The following is a 14,490-nucleotide window of genomic DNA, read 5'->3' on the forward strand; positions in this document are numbered from 1 at the left end:
CAATTTCCTCTCTCCCGCTGGCTGCTTTTCATGCACAAAGTCTGAGCATTAATTACAACCCCAAAATGAAAGGCTTTGTCTTGCCAGCTGAAGATTGACATGGTGCAGACTTTAGGCAGGTTAGAATAAATCTCCTCCAAAGAAAATCTTGGCACTGCCCTCGCCCAAAAACATCATTTTTTGTTCTACATCTGACAGATGGATTTATCCACAAGACTGAATATCTGACAAGTTTATTAACTTTTAGAAAGAAAAAAAACTAACTTCAAATTCTTCAGTTGTAGTGTTTTGTCATCAAGGTCCTTACCTTTAAGGTCTTGGATTGAATTACTATGACCTCAGGCCACCCTATTAATTAAAAAAATCGTGGGCAAGAGCATTAAACAGACTTTAATTAATGGGCATCACACCTTTAATTACCTTTTCCAATACCTGCAGACAAACTCTCATCAGTGAGAGGAGCTGCCTCATGGTCTTAAGGCCAGATTCCCAGGACTGAGTAGTACATGAAAATCTTCAAGGCAGTGTTTTGAAATGATTCAAGATCAAAAATTTACTTTCATGGCATATGCTGAAAAGCCAAGATCTTCACAAAAGCAATACAGATGTGAAAAAATTACTGTAAAATACAATTTATTTTCCATTGATACAGTCTAAAAATCGTTAGGAGATTAAACAACAGATTGGAACAAATTTCTGAACTATTGCATGTTTTATTCCACTATGGCAAACACAGAAGTCAGTACATGCCAACATAAATTGGGATAAATGGCATAAAAACTCCAATTCATGCACAAAATAAAAACAATCACATGAGTGGAGATATCAAATACCAGGCAGGGAAGTCACCACAAATTACTCAATTCAACAAGTCATCAAAACAAGTTCTCAGCAGAGAACTGCAGTGCAGCAGCAGAGTCCCTGTGCAGATGTTGCCAGCTGCCTGCTCTGGGTGTTATTTCACCTCACACTGTACAGACTCACTGCCCTGGCACTGGGAAATTCCCCCAAAATCAGGTCTGGGTGAAACAGGCTGCAAGCAATCTGCAAAGTGTGCAGTTCCAGGCAGATTTTGTTTCACTTGCTTGACCAAGGACAACAAAGTAATCCATTCTCTGGGGGAAATCTTTGGTCACCATGAAAAAGACATCCCAAGAATTCCAAATTATATTCTTTATATCATTGCTGAGCACTTTTGCAACCCCCACTCAGAAAAACAAACAAAATTTCTTATTCCAAAAACCAGCATTCTGCACCACTTTATTTCTGGGTTGCTTCTACAGAAGATATGATTTAAGATGAGCTTAAATAAGAGTTAGTTCTGGGAAGCAGTAGATCAACCACTATAAACAGAGTGACAGTAGCCTGTGTTTCCTTTAGAGTACATTAAACAGGCCTATCTGGAGAGCAGAATAAAACAGCAAACTACAGAACAACAAAAAAATTATGCATTAATGGCAACAGCCTGATTAAAACATGCTGCTAAGAAATCAGATCTTGGAATTATTCTTTATTATAATTGACAGATTTCTTTCAGCAGCCAACTTAGTGATTCCTTTATCTGCCACCTATTTCACTGACTTTCTGCTATGATAACAAAAAGCTAATTTAGGAAACCAGAAAGTCACATACACATGTGGAGAAAAATTGGCAAAAGCCTCTTCTCCTCCGTTTACAAAACATATGAGCAGCACTCACTCCTGGAAGAGAGCTCTGGCTACCACTGTGCAGAGATCTGCACGCCAGGAAACCCATGGCCAAAACCAAAATCCAGTGATTACAGTGACTGCTCTGTGCTGGCTCCTCCAGCTGGCCCTGCCTGCCAAGCAGGGACACCTTCTGCTCCACACTGCAGGCAGGGACATTAAACAGGCAGGGACATTAAACCTCTGCCTTCAGTCACCTCCACCCACTTTCCTCCTCTTCCCTTCAAAAGCCTCACAAAGGAGCCACAATTTGGTGCAGCAGCATCACTGGCAGCCTGCAGCAGGCTCGCTGGAGGATCCTTCCAAAATTATACTGTTAATCAAATTTACAGAAGATTTGTACTTGATAGGTCTTGAAAAAGTTGTATTAGGTACCAAAAACTACAGTGCAATAGGCAGAAAATGGCAAATTTGCCTCCTTCAAGCCAACGTTACCCTATTTGTAATAGGGAGTGTGAAAATCTGACTACTCATCTGAAATTGTCTCTCCTCATACTGTAAAAGCACAGCTGTACAAAATACCATTGCTACATCAACTGCCTTGGCTGGAGAACTGTGTCAGTCCCACAAACTATTTCACAAATACCTAAGATTAATAAAAAGAACCTTTGCTGAGCACTTCAACAATGGCTGAAAAACTCCCCTGAAAAATTCAGGGTAAATTCCCCTGAAAATACCAAGTACCAGCTGAGGGAGTCTCCTTGGTAAGAGGAGGCCAGAATTGATGGCACAGGAAGAAGAAGGGCGGCAGATTTGCCACAAAGAAAGCAGGGTGGAATAAATTTTAATGCTGTGGTCTGGCAGAGCTCTCTAATATTTCTCCTCTGTCAAACTGAGCTTTCACACCTCAACAGTTGTGACTGTGAGGTTGTGTTCAGTTCCAGCCCAACAATGAACTCAGGCTTCGGTCTAACTTTAGACCATGAGATTACTCCATAAATTTGCAGCTCTCACTTAAGATAATGTCCCATTTAGGTAACTCTAACAGAATTTTTAAAAAGTGTTGCTTTTTCTGCTTAGAGTACCTGAACTCATGCAAACTGTGGCTAAAACTAAATTTCAATTATTTGGCAGGCAAGATCTGGATTTAGTAAATGGTAGAACTACCCTGATCTCCAGATAAATAACACCAGGGTTGTCTCCAACACTTGTTAACCTCGATGGCAGAGGAGGATTTCTCTGCCAGGAGATGGGTTTGTGCTCAAGGAGCAGGAGTGATCTTTGGGCCTTCTGCCAGCTCTCGCAGGAAAAACCTGCACCAACCATCCACAGTCAGTTAAGAGGGACTAAAAATTAGCACAATTATCATTTTGTCTTTGCTCAGAGAAGAACCAAGCTCTGGGCTAAGCCTCAGTCCAGCCAAGGGGAGCAGTTTGGGCATCCCAAGCACAGGAGGGGAGAAAGGAAGACAAAGGGAGAAGAATCATCTACACTTCCTGCAGAACACAGTAAATTCCATTTTCTTTTTTGCTTAGCCAAAATTACATTCCTCTTTACTGGGCAGCAAGAGACACATCTGATTTTACTGGAAATATAAAAGCATTATCAAGATTATCAATAATTATTTTTTTTTGTCAATGAAATATAATTAAGGCAATATGTTGAAGATGTTGTTTCCCAGACCAAAGGTGGTTTCAGGTTTAGGTGTTCTTCTTTTGGTCACCAAGACTGAGAGTCTTAAATGACTTTGTTACATAAAAGATGGCAAAGCCAAACTAATCCAAGACCAGCTGAAACAATCAAAGCCAGAAGCTCTGTCATCTATTTCAAAAGTAAATCCAAGTCACAGCAAGGTCATGACAGAAGAAATTGTAAGACTGGGGCTAAAGCAGTATTTCAGTGCACTAAATCCTACCTCATAGCTGGATTGAGATGTGATGGCAAAGAGAGAAATTCAATTTGTAGAAGCTCAGATTTGAATAATTCCCCCATAAGAGAAAATATCTGTTACCCTCTGTTTGTTTGGTTGGTTTTTGGTTTTTTTTGGATATTGCTTCTGTTGGTGGATACTCAGGTTTAAATCTCTGCTCCAATGGCTGATATTCCATGGTTATGATCCTGTAACACAAACTGAATTCTGGGTGTTCAGTATCCCTTGTGGATATGAACACAGTCAGGATGTTCTACAGCCACCGGACTTCAAACATTAATTCTGAGATGTTCACTTGTCATGGAGTCATGTTAAAAGTGAATCCAGTAAATTGTGCACATTTTCCTTTGTAAGGATTTGAAGCAAAAGGTGAAGGTAAAAAAAATATTCCACTTACTTCAACTGGAGCCTATTTTTGGAAGTACTACAGGCTTTTATTGCAGTTTAAAATAAACATGCTCTGAACACCTTTTCTCACATTATTCTCCTCTGCTACATGTGGAAAAATCAGGACCATCAAGAAAATGAGCTCTCTAAAAGAGCTGTGAAATCTGATATCGCACTTTCCAGCAATGTTTCTTTTATTCCCATTTTATTTCTCCCCAAATTCCCTACGTGGAAGGTAAAACAGGCCTCAAGAGAGGATAGAAATGCTTTCAAATATGAACAGAAAAGCAGATGTATTAAAATGTTAGGAAAAGACACGCACAGGTGGGTACTGCCTTTGGGATGGATCTGGAATAAAACAGGGTCACTGCTCAGGGCACTGTGCAAGATCCTGAGGGGATCCCCGGGACTTCCATCCAAGTGACCAAATTCTCCTCCTAAACCGCAGTGAAATGAGGAAAAAAATGACATTTGGCCCTACAAACACAGGAAAAAGTTGGATTTCCACTTTGGTTTTGCTACCTGATGAGCAGCCTCATGGTCTCCTACGTGAGAGACACTGAGCCCCTCCAGCCAAGCTGGACAGAATATCCAAGATTTTAATCCACTGAGCAGCAGAACAATCCCAACTCATCTCCCACAAAGAATCCATTGTGGAGAACAAAATCCCTTTGTCCTTCAGGACGGGCTCCAAAATCCCTTGTGCAGAGGGAGCAGCGACAACTGCACATTGGGAATCCTCAGCAAACCACGGGCGCCTTTCAGAGGGAAACAAGATCCTCTTTTGACCAGCTCTGGCCATGGAAAATGAGCAGGATGTGCCAGCCTGCCCCTTCCTCATGTGCAGGGCTGTGCTGAGGCTGACACAGGGCCTCAGACAGGGAAATAAAGCAAATTCAGCTCAGCACAAGCCTTGCAGAGTACATAATACAGGACCTTCAATCCTCTGGATTTGGATTATTTGAGATACAACTCAACACTCCCTCAGATGCTGCTCTCCTGCAGTGTTTCAACAACAAAGAACTTGTGAAGGCCTCTAGAAGAGCCCAGAGAACATCTCATGAGATTCAGAGGAAAGGATTCCATATAATTTCTCCAGGGTTATGGTGCTGGTAAAAAAGAAACATACAAAAGCTAAAATATCACTGTTGTTCCTGACAGCACTGTCTTCCAAAGCAAACAGGCACACAGCACCACTAAGGAAAAAGATCAAACTAAATCTCTGTGCCTCTGACAGAGCAGTTTTTAATCTTGGCTTCGTGACAAACAACTACATTAATTTTACTGGGGAAAAAGTGAATGGCTATGAAGAGGTGGTTAGTTAATTTTTTTTCTGTACAGAGAGCACAAAAGCTTTCAAACTGCTGCTCCACTCTAAAGTTGTGAAAAAGCTGGGAGAGCAGAGAATGAAGGTGGGGGATGTGAGTTCACCCAGCCCAGCAGCAGCACTGGGATCACTGCAGGCTGTCCCAGAAATAAAAGGGAGGCAGTCCCACGGTGCCAGGGGATGGATGGATGGATGGCAGCACTCACAGCCCGACTGGTTATTTCACAAGCAGGGGGGTGGCTGGTGGGGCCAAGCTGAGGGGTCAAATCAATGTTCTCTCCAAGGGGAAGCCAAGGCAGGGCAGATGGAGGGCGGGATTGTGTTTGCTACCAAGAAATTACATGCTGCCTGGGCAGCCTTTCTCACAGTTTTCTGGGCATTGAGGACAGGTTTTCCAGAGCTCTTGGAAAAACAAGAACAAGCAGAGGTTCTTATTTTTGAAGTTATCTTGACAGTCATGGGGTTGGAAGGGGTGAGCAGCACCAAAGCTACACTCTGCTGCTCAAAGACCTTTAATTAGGGCTGCCCTGAACCTACTAGTTCTTAGCTGAATCTCCCTTTTGACAACAACTCCAGGCTCCTTCTCTGTTTGTTTCAGATTGAGCTGCAGAAGCAACTCAATCCTGACACGACCCAGAAAAGACAGGCAAGTGCAGATGGGTTGCTAAAACAAAAGTACAAAAACATGTCAGCTGTGTGTTTGTGACCCACCCCTCACATCACACTATCCCCACAGGAGCCAGAAATCAAACCTCTCACTGCATGACTATGATAGAATTCTCCAGTGCATCGCCTGTTAAATCCTTCCCCATCTCACCTGAAAAACATTTCTGCACATCTCTACCCCGTATCACACACTGAAGATGTTCCACCCCATAATTAAGCAGGGCTTGTATTAACTGGGAAGTTTTTAATGGAACCAAACAGCAATGCTGGGGGCAGTGAGACTCTGCATTATTAATTAAAAGGGTTGGAAGCCCTGCTTCAGGTCAGAAACGGGCTCAGCCTGGCTTGCACTGCACAAGCACAGCTGGACTGCTATTTCATTAAGTCCCTGATCCCAAGTCACCCTGCAAAGAGAATATTAAAATTAACTGCCAGCATCTGTGGGCACATTCCTTCGATCCAACTGAACAGGCTCTGATCTAAAGGAACAGACCTGGGGAGGTCCTGTGGCTCAGACAGGGGAACTTCATATTCTTCCCAGCATTGTCTGCAAGGCCTCATTCCTTTTCTCAACCAAAAAGACTCAACTACATCCACTGAAGGAGATTCCATCACCTCAGTCTGGGTGGGCTCCACTACAGAGGGACCAAAGTCACAATATTTTGCTCCAGAAACTCCTGTTTCCCCTCCATGACTGCTAATCACAAAGGAAGGCTCAAGCCCATACAGCATCAGTCCAAGAATCATTGTTTTTACCTGCTTAGCTGGTTAATGATACATTTTATTTGAACATCTCAAAGAGGTAAAAGCCATTTTCTTTACTAAGAGGTCACAGTAAGGTTTGGCAGCTGTGGCAAAATATTCCAACTGAGGCCCTTGGAATGCTGCTGTCAGCTTTATCCCAGACTTCTGCCAGTTCAACCAGTTACAGCTCTTTATCCCCTGCTGTAAATAAGGATAATATTCATTGTTTATTTCACAGGGGTGGCTAAAAGTTGAATTAACTGGGCTTCTGTGAGAGCAAGGATTCTGCAGAGAGGATTAAAAATATATGCAAATGTGAGCATGAAAACGTTTGTTGTCATACTTGTTGCTAAATGCACCAATTGAGAAACACTTGAACTCAAGCAAGGTCGTGTTCAATTTACTGTACTGCAAAGAAAAACTCAGAACACCCACGGATTAGCTGCTAAGGCAAACATAATGTACCTCAAAGCACTCACAGTCTTAGATATTTTAAGAGTTTTTAAAGAAAGATAACGATTTTGTAAATGTTTTTTGTGATGAGCAGAGTTAAATACACGCATTATGTAACATTAGTGAGAGAAGCGTCTTCAAAGGTAGAGAACCCAGCCAAGGCTCTGTAAACATCCTTGCTAATGCTGGAATTCCTATTTTTGCCACCTTTGGTAAATAGCTCAGTGTGATGCCTGCAGCAGGACAAGAGCAGAGTGTTCACCTCTGGCTCTGGAGCGTTCAGCAGGAAAAGTGTGCACGTCAGCATTGCCCCAGCTGGCCCGGGGAGATTTAATTCAAGCCAAGCATAGAGCTCCGAGATGCCACAGCAGGAAAACTGCAGGGTGGGGGTTAAACAAGCACCACTGCACACCAGATGTCTGGGGAGGAGGACATCTAAAAAAGATCCAGAGCACGAGGAAGAATATTAAAAGAGAAAAATAAAATTTAAAAATTCCCCTTCGATGCCATAAATATTTATACTAAATCCAAGGAACTGGCCGAGTTCAGACTTGTCCTATGTGAATCATACAGCACTTCCCTCACCCTGTCTTCATTTCATGTGTTCTGGATAAAAGCACCACAAAGGAGGGGCCACAGTTGTGTCAACTCCTGCTTCTCTATGTCAGAGCAGTTCTTGTCGAGCTGCTTTAGAAGATGTTGCTTTCCAAAGAATATAAACAGAACAACTAAATACTCCTGTTTTACTTGGCCAGCTCTTATGTGGCATTTTCTGATCCTCCTAGATCATTTAGATTCATAGAAATTGTTTCCTTTTGCCTGGACAACTTTAATTTTCCTTACAGGGACATTTAATTACAATCAGCAGAGCATCACAGAAAAAAACCTCCAATGTGGTAATCTGGAGCAAAGAAATCATAATTTTCTGAAAGGTTCTGCTCTGAAAGTGTCCAAACCTGCTACTGTCAAAAATATCTTAATTTACTTTCAGAAGCAAATTAAGTACTAAAAAAGAAAGAAGAAAGAAGTAAATTAAGTACTAAATATTAGCAATTAAATAGCAAAATTAGAAGTCTCAATACCATCTCTGAAGTGCAAGCCCAGTGTGTTGATATCATTTGCAAAAGAAGCAGATCCCCACTCATTCCAAAAAGAACAACAGCCACCCAAAAAGATCCATTTGGCACCTTTGGGTTTCACTCTCCTCATGCAAAAGCTGCCTGGGCTGGGCACTTTGTAGGTTGTAACTACAAAGGGTATTGCCAATCTGCTGTTCTGAGATTTTGAGTTAAAACACATCATAATGAATGTTCCAAATCGGTTTGTATTCCCATACAACAGTGCCATTCCTACCCTGGGCAAAAAAAAAACCCCAAACTGACTAAATCTCTCTCACATCTAACTACAACCCATATTTAAAGGCAAAAAAATCCCCCTATTTCTGCATGCTGAGAAATAAATATTATGCCTCACAAAGCAGGAAAGTGCAGAGCTGAGTCCATGCCTGCCCTGTCAAATGGGTTTCCAGGAAAAACTACTGCTTTTTAAACACAACTGGTTCCAAACTTTCCCTGGGAGAGCAAATATATTTCCTGGAACCCGCCAGCAACATTTGGAAGAATAGCAGGAAAGTTACACACTACAATGCCTGGTTCTCACAGCTGACAGGGAACACTCTGAAGTGATGAGGAGTGAAAAGGAACATGTCTTGAAATAATCACAGGCTCTTGTAACAACGGGAATTAGGAAAGGACAGGAGCCACAGGTTTGTGAGGCAACTCAGCTGGCACCTGAATGGTGAAGGCAACTTCCCTTCTTCCCTGTGGGCCAACGAGGCTGAAACATTCCACTTTATCCCAAATATCACCTACTTCTATCCACCAACACCACTTGTGGATGAGCTTTTCCTCCAAAACCAAAATGAGGCACAAAGCATCACACAGTATTTTTTGGGAGAAAAGCTGGACTGCACCAAGTGCTGCTATGCTTAACAAGTTCTTGCTTTTAACACTACCAACAATCAAGTTTAAAAGAAAAGAGGAAAAAAGTGTTGCTTTAAAAATCTGCTACCAAACAGTGCCATGAAATTAGGCAAGGAAACATTCTAAACTCTTGTTTTAAAAAAAAATCTGATACCAACCAGTGCTGTGAAACTTAGATAAGGAATGATCCCAAGCTCAGTTTCACTCTTTTGTCCCCACCACCTATATCATCCTGAGATTTAAAGACTGTCAGTCCTATTAAAAGTGGATCTCTGAAGGACTTTGATGAAGTCTCATCACCTCACTGAGGTTTCTGGGTGACTTTTTCTTTGGCTGGAACCAATGCTGTGGTGGTGCTGGGTACCTCAGCTTCACCAAGGTTGCACAAGAAGCTGCACTGACGTTATTTCTTAACAAGGAGTGACCTTTTCTAAGGGAATGGCCCCAACTTGCATCAGGGGAGGGTTAGGTTGGATATCAGGGAAAGGTTCTACCCCAGAGGGTGCTGGCACTTCCCAGGCTCCCCAGGGAATGGGCACAGCCCCGAGGCTTCCAGAGCTCCAGGGATGCCCAGGGGGGGATTTGGGGGTGCTGGAGTCGGATCATGATCTCTGTGTGTCCCTTCCAGCTCAGGAGATTGTGTGATTGTGTGAGCTCAAGTCCCCCAAGCTGGCTTTACCCTACAATCAGTACCAGCTACTCCTGCTATTGACCAAACCTCTTCCAGCTCCATCCATCTGTGACATGAGGTTTACAAGTGGGCAGAGATAACCCTAATTAAGAGCTCAACTGCCTGTTCAGTGCCCTGGAGGATCCATCTCCTCCCATCCCATCCCTCCCAGGACACACACCAGTGCTCCCTGAGCCCACTTGTAGGGACAGGCTGAGGATGAGGAGATGTAAAAAAGCTGTGAGATGAAGCCCCAGAGCCAATCTGCCCCCAGGAAATGCAGGAGGGGCCTGGTGGTGTGTGCTGCTGCCCCCAGCCCCATCCCACAGCTCTCCCCAAAGGCAGGGACAAACAATGCCCCTGTGTGTGCAGCTATCCCAGAGCCATTCCAGGGGATGATCCAGGCTGCAGGAAAAGCTGCCTGGCTCTAAAGAAGGAATTCAACCCCAAAGCCCTCACAGTTCTTTAACGCTGAGGAAGTATAAAGCCATTTCTGTAAACACTTCTCCAGGAACTTGTGTTCACCACTACCTCACACTATTATCAGTGAGAAATTATAGGCTCTGTCCTGCTTGGATTATTGTGAGTGTAAACAACTTTGCTGAATTGCTTGGCACTCTGTCTGCATGCAGCATGTTCAAATTCTGTAGTCTATTCAGCCAAAATCAAATATAAAGGCCCATCTGTATTAAACCTCAAGAAGAAATTAATAGACAACTATTTTCATGCAAAGCAGATATTTTAAAAAGGCAAAGCCAATACATATGGATGAACTTTTTCATTCATAATTTTAGATGCCACACAATGAAGACTGTTGTTTAAGCTTTATTTTTTCTCTAACAGCTCTCCATACAATGCAGTGCATTGTTCAAACTCTGGAGCAATTTAAGCTTTTTCAATGTCTCCTAAAATCCCTGGATTTATATCCAAAGAGACCTGGCACTGTAACAAATTTGACTTGTGAGTAACAAGTTACAGCCTTTAAGCAAATTGCTCATTAACACAGATTTCAACTTACTGCTACAAACCTCACTACCTTTTATCTCAGGAAAAAAAATATGCTGCCTATCTTATCTCCAGAAAGCTCTGGGATAACACTCTATTATATTTGGGTTTTTAATTTCCTTGTTTGAGTTCTCAGTACAAATGCTGAACTAGCATCCAGGGTGAGAACAACAGAACTCCAGGGGGAAAAAAAAAAGTTAAAGTATGACCTAAATCTATCCTGCCTTTGATGAACAAGGAAAATAAACCGAATTTTGATGTCAGTCCTGAAGAGGATATTCCCAACTTCATGCTAGGAGGAAATGAGCAAGGAAAGCCCAACTGTGAAGCTGGGGCCCTTTGTTTCTTTCCTGCAGATGAAAGAGATTGAAAATGCAAAACCCACAGAAAGTTCTGTAAACGGGGAACCTTTCTGTAGGTGCATCTTAATTTACATGGCTTTGAACAGAAATTTTACACTGCACTACAAATAAGAACACCTAACTTGCCGTGAAGGAGATTCTTATCCAATCCTTAGCAGAAGAATAAGTGCTTTAAGGCATTTTACATATTTAGAAACTAACCCAAACTTTGCAGTTAATAGGAGAAACTGACGTTAGAGAAGGAGAAAAGTGCAAGGTCAGCAGAGCAAGCTGATGGAAACTCTTCTTTAGAACTGAAGAAAACACGTTGCGTTTAATTAAAAAGCAAATAGAGTTAGCAGGATTTGTGATAGCAAACATCTTTTGGGGAAGACAGACACATTTTCAGGATGCCTCGCAGTGCCCTGAGAGGACACCCAGCTCAGCAAGCCAAGGAACGCTCCAGCCTCACAGGAAGTCAGTGAAATAATTATGTAATATGCCACTAACTAATGAAAGCTGTCCTGAAACCAAAAAGGGGTGTTTTGCTAGAAATCTGGATCCAATTTTCTTCATTAAAAAAAAAATAATAAAAATCCCAGTCTTCTGGACTATCCAGAGAACTCTGCATAACTATTTGGAGTGCTCCAAGCAACATGCCTGGGGGATTTCTTAGCATCTTATTGCATTTCTTTTTACCTTTCCCAGCACGGCAGTTCCAGCCCTGAGAATGCAGCAATAACCCAGAGCATCTGAAACGGGGAGAGAGAGAGGAAGGAAGGCAGAAATCTGCCTTCCAACACAGCACCATCTGTGATAAACAGAATGAAATGGATCTGCCTGGAGACTGCACCTCCTCATGCATATTCCGTGGGAAAGCAGGAGCCCAAACCGGCTGGAGTCAAAGAGCAGCATCACCTGCGCTCTGCTTTGTTTGACTGAGCACTCCATTACCTCACACACCGGGCTGAGAGGGACGATTCGAGCTGGAGGGAAGTGAGTTCCCAGCACAAAAACAAGATGCAGATGTTGCAGCACTGCAATACCTGGATCAAGTGGCTGTCATTTGATAGGCAATGCCAGCCTGCCCCAGAGTGCTGCTGCTGCTCCCTGGCCTCTGCACCTCAGCCAGGAGCTCCCTGATGGCCTGGAGCTCATTAAGGAAGAAAACAATGATCTGAAAGCTCGACTCATTAAACTGGCCATTGTTGATCACTGGCAGCAAATGTTTAGTAGAAGAATATCAGATGTATTCATGCTAAGGATGAGCAGCCAGATGCCAAGGCAACAATTCTCTAATTATTTCTTCTTTTCTTTCCCATTGCACCAAAATTGTTACAATAAATTGCTTGGAATGGTTGATCATCACTAACTGTCATTTTCCATTGGTGAGGACTGAGCATTCCCATTTGAATGATTTAAAAACTTTCTTTCACTGGAGAGGGAGACAAAACTCCAATGTCTTTTTTTATGCAACTTGTTAAAAAAACCCACCAACTCATTAAAAGTCAGATTTTCCTCCAAAAGCATCAGGTGGATTTGAGATTATCATGGGGGTTCAAAGCTAGTAATGAGATTAAGAAAACCCTCCAAAGGACACAAATCATCAGTGTAAAACAAACAACCTTGAGGAAAGGAAATGGCTTTATCCTGTGCTTCCAGAGTTATGGACCCCATTTCTACAACTCTTTCCCCACATTTCTGGCTACAATCCTTTTCCTGGCTGTGGCTGTTTCAATTACCTGAGTGTGCAGAAATTTTCAAGAGGCTACAAAGGCACCTTCAGAGGTCATTTAGGAACCTCCTGCTCAAAACCAGCCTCAGGCAGGGTGGGATGCTCAGGGCTCCAGGTGGGATTTGAGTATCTCCAAAGGTGGAGACTCCACAGCCCCTCTGGAGAACCTGAGCCAGTGGTTCACCAACCTCACAGCAAAAAATAACAGAACTCATCCCACATTAGAGAAAACAGCCAACCTTGAGTGAAGTTTCACCTGCAGAGCCAAACCTGCAGCACAGCCTCACTTTTGAACAGCTAATGGGAGAACTTCCAGCTCTCCCACTCCCAGCCCAGCCCCAGCAGAAGGACACTTTGCTGCCCACATCTGTGTCATCACCATCTTTTCTCTTCCCCCAGAGAAGGACCAAAATCAGAGATATGTTTAATGAAGTGAACAACACCTGGACAGTATTTCCATGCTGGAAACTCCGTGGCTGGAGTGTGACCATGAATGACACAATTGAGGAGCAGGCTGAGGTGAAGACACAGCTGAGGTTCTCTGGGAGGTTCCTGCCCCTCCCAGGCAGGGAAGGCTCTCCAGGGCTGGCAGTAACTCAGCAGCCTCCAGCTCACAGATAACAAATTGCCATCTGGGACTCTTGCTGGGCAAGAAAAAGCAGGACTCCTCTTGGGATGCAAATCACACTCCTCTGCTCCATGTCCAACTAAAGGGTTGCCAAATGCTCACAGTGGAGGAACTTTTCCTATTTCTTAGGTATCAACACATCTCTGATCCACAGGCTGCTGCAAATCCAACAGTGCCAGTGCCAGGAGAGTAAAACCACCAGTAAACTTCATAAGACACACTGACACATCTCAGCAGCACAGAAATCATCTCAAACCCCAAAGCCAAATGTTTCAAGAGGGAATATAGAGGAACAAGGAGCCCATCTATTTCCTGAAGCCTGTAGGTCCATCATTCTTTCCTCTGAAATTCCAAACCTGTTTTCCCACCACACAATGTATTTGTATCTTATCCTACATCTCCAAAAGTACTTTTCAGGAAGGCATCAATTTATAAGCAGTTCAAGTGTGGCCCCCAATAAATCCTAATTAATTGAATTTGAAAGGGTATTTTGTTGTCAATGTAGTTACTGCTGCCTCAGTGTCCCTGGAAAGACAAGATCCATCACTGCTGACACAAGTCACTTATAAAATAAATACAATGGCAGAGGCCTGGAAGGTCTGTAGGCATCTCTAAAACACCCTTTGAGTCCAGAGCAGATGTTGCCAGTGTTTACACTTTTCAAACCACTGCGATATAAACACCTCACTATAAACACCACTGAAGTTTTGCTTTTCTTCTCTTCCCTTTGTGTGTGTTTATTTTAGTGTTAAAAATGTTAACTTCCAGAATAAGGAAAATAGCAACAGATGTTTAACCTAAACAAAAACTGTTCAGCAGAGTGTATTCCTTTTGCTTTTGAACTATTAAAGCTAAGATCTGGTTAAATAACAATTACTGGAGAAGAGAGTGGGGAATTAAAAAGGAGGCTGGAAAGAACCTTCCATAAATATTAGGCATAATTGCAATGAATTGAACTAATGAGCCAAAACTACAG

General features: G+C 42.8%; 1 protein-coding gene across 2 annotated transcripts in view; it reads right to left on the reverse strand.

Moving 5' to 3' along the window:
• The window catches only part of VGLL4 (vestigial like family member 4), a gene marked incomplete at its 5' end in the record, with an annotated part of 70,441 nt that overhangs the window by 27,141 nt on the left and 28,810 nt on the right, over nucleotides 1-14,490 (reverse strand). The window lies entirely within an intron of this gene.

The sequence above is a fragment of the Zosterops lateralis genome (genome assembly GCF_965231275.1).
Source record: "Zosterops lateralis genome assembly, chromosome: 11".
Lineage (NCBI taxonomy): Eukaryota > Metazoa > Chordata > Aves > Passeriformes > Zosteropidae > Zosterops > Zosterops lateralis.